Source organism: Sciurus carolinensis, chromosome 11 (assembly GCF_902686445.1).
Source record: "Sciurus carolinensis chromosome 11, mSciCar1.2, whole genome shotgun sequence".
Taxonomy (NCBI): Eukaryota; Metazoa; Chordata; class Mammalia; order Rodentia; family Sciuridae; genus Sciurus; species Sciurus carolinensis.
The window spans coordinates 134,726,909-134,730,315 of record NC_062223.1 but is presented as its reverse complement, the minus strand read 5'-3'; positions in this window follow the sequence as shown (position 1 = coordinate 134,730,315).

Below are 3,407 nucleotides of genomic sequence, written 5' to 3'. Positions count from 1 at the left end.
ACCATGCCTTTAAAGAAGGGATATACAGGACAGAATGCATCCCATGGAGCAGATGGAATTTTTCGGGTGTTTTATGAGTACATTCCTCTATTTTACAACCAGAGTCACTCTGTTTAGATCCTCTCTTAAAGATTGGAAATAAGGGAAGTGGGCCACCTCCTCCTTTCCATTTTCCTCATTATAACATTTTTTTTAGATACTTTCTTGTCTATTGCAAGTTTTTATAGGTCCTGATTAGTATTTAACCCAAGACTCCATGCCTTCAGTGCCCTGGAAGCCTCCGATGTACCTCACAATCTCACACTATCTGATGTATTCTACATCTTCAGAACAGGGTTCAGAGGCACATTGCATCTATACTCCAGTACAAAGGTCAAGAACATGTTAGTATGCATGCCAAAGTTATAAAGATAGCATAAAAGGTATTACACCATGCTGAGTAAAGGAAAGTTAACCATTTAGAGAATGAGTCAATCAAAAGGGTATCAATAAAGAGGTCAGGATATCCCAAATCCCATTTCTAAGCGGCTGTGTGAGAAATGTTCATTTGTTTGTTTTTGTTTGTTTTTCCTTCCAAGAAATCAGAAGGCCAAAATTTACCTCTCTAAAAAAGACCTCTCCTTACTGGTTTAAGATAGTGAGTTTGGGACAGAGAAAGCAGCAACCTGACAGAACTCAACTTTCACTTGTGGTCTGTGACTAAAGACAGCGTGGTTAGCAGGTCACTCTCTGAACCATGTGCAAGGATGTGGACACACACCTGTGCACCAAAAAGCTGCTCCTGAATCTTGAGAGTTGATCCTCTTATCTAAATACTGTTGGTGTGAGTCACTGCTGTGATAATATGGGTCCTTCAATGGAAAAATGAGACTCATGAAGAACTTGGAGATGCACTACTTCCATTTTGGAGGTGGCAAAAGCTGTATCCATTCAGTAGAAAGTGGACCTAGATGCTGCCCTTCCATAACAGGAGACTCCCTCCAAATGAGACTCATCTGGGTAAAGGAGAAGACAACAGAGTAGTAGTTTCTAGGTGCCTGTAAGAAATCATCACAAATTTTGTGGCTTAAAACAACACAAATGTGTTATGTTACAGTTTTGTAAGTCTGTGATGGGTTTCACTGAGCTAAAATAAAGTTGGCAGGTTTGCCATTGACTTCAAAATAAAAGGGGGGGCGGGTATCGATATCACTATTTTGTTTAGTCAATTGGGTTAAAACATGTGTAATATTGTGTTCATTATCGGGTACACACACACAGCATTGTTTCTCCCAACTGCACACATTCCACCTTAGACAGCCATAAGCATATATAGTGCCAGCCTGTTTTGCATTCTTATCTGAGTAGTTTACTCAGTTAACAAGGTTATGGCCTGTTTATTTTGATTAAGAGTTTGAGCAGTGTGGAGGGCTAAATATGACACCTGAATTTCTGCATCAATCACTACAGTGTGTAGGGAAAAAATAGCTAATGGATAGGACCAACAGGAAGCCCAGCAGTTCCTTATGTTATGTACTTTAATGCTCCCAATTACTACATGTCTGTGGTTAAAGAGGCATTAATATAAGGTTATTTCCATGTATATGGTCCTTTCCATTGGCAAGGTAGTCAAGACCATCCACAGGATTCACATACCAGTAGTGGACTCCATGGCAAGGAGAAAATCTTGTGAATAACATGAGGCGATGGCGTGAGGATATGTGTTGAATTGACTATGGTTTCACATAGAGCACCAGGAATTAAACACACCATCTTGGTGTCATTATTCATACTGGACAACAAAATGAAAACTCTACTTTTAACTGTAACCTAAGTTGCTACTTCCCGTAAAAGCCTATTCCATATTTATGGAATATCCAGGTACTTAAGAGATATTTCGTGTCTCTCAATTCAAAGCAAAAACCTTTTGTTTACTGTAATCATGTGATGGCCATTTTAACAGGCATAATTCAAGTTCAGTGTTTTCAGCCAACTCCATTCAGTCTCACTTAACAGGTTGGTCTACTCAGAGAAGTCCTCGTGCTAAAGTCACGGGGTATTCTGAGCAGATCCAATAGTTGGTCTGGTTGGCATGATGTTCAACTTCTCTTACCTAGTTCAAGAAAAGGCTACTTGTTGCTAACCTATGAAGAATATGACAAATGTTTAATAGGAACCAACAATGGCAAATCAACTTTATGAGGTAGTATATAAGCTACCATACTACCTCGTGTTAGTAAAGTAGCCTACACAATAGGTTTGCTTGAGCAAGTGTACCATACCAATCTATCTGTTTATACTCTAGGAGTACAGAAAGAAAAGGATACCTGGAATATATACAACTACCATAAACTGGTACAAAGCATTCTTTGGATAATACCACCTAAGAGTAATATCACCTATACTTCTGAGGGTCAGGTTCCCAACATAGTAGACTTTACTCATAAGTTTAGATATTGTCCCCCCACCCCCAGCAAGTGGTTGGTATGGCAAACCACCTGGGGGTTCACTTGTAAAACCCATGGTCAACTCATGCTTCTTTCCTCTGATATGATGTCTTAAGGATCTGGCAGCAGTAAATTGTTACTTGTGTCCCAGCTCAATTTAAGAATTTCAGTGGAAGTGTTCTTAATAATGATGACCATGGGAAAAACAACATGGAAATAGCTGTAGGTCACTGATGTCTGGACTTTTCATTTAATGTTCCAGTGCCTCAGGCAAGTGAACAGTCCACCCCTGAAGAGAGATACTCTCAGTTCTTGATACTCGTTTCAGCAGGCCATTCATTCTTTCAATTGATCCAGCTCCTGTAGGATTGTATTGCAGGAAGAAAATTCATATGTTTTGGTCTTGTGCCTACTGTTGTATGTCCTGGCCTGTGAAATGAATTCCTTGGTCATTGTCAATTACCTGCAGTGTGTCATGCATGGCACTCAGTTGGATTCGTCCCTTCATAGTTGGCTTTTTGCTGGGAAATGCTTTCATCGAGCTTGCAACTGTATCCACACAAGTCTATGCATACATGGCCCCTTCTGATCACAGGAGAGAGCCAAATGTAATCAATTTGCCATCAGTGACAGATGATGCTACCTCACTTGATATGCTTCTTGGTGGCATCAAGTCATCATGGGTACCTGTGAGAGCAGGCAAGAGAGTTCTGGCATGCAGCAATAACATGTATACATACATCTTTATGGGAAAATTCAGTGTGTCCACATAGTCTTTTTACCTGTATGCTTTAATCTTCAATGTAGCCATGTGGCAATTTATTTTGTTGGGACTTCTTCCAGCCATCTTCGCCAGTTGTTCAACAAAGACTGGTACTTATTGTGACAAGAAGAGCAGCATAAGTAGTACACGATTGTTTTTCAAACAAGTTTCTTTCCTCTTCAGTAACTGTGGCCAAAATACAATGGGGGACTATGTCC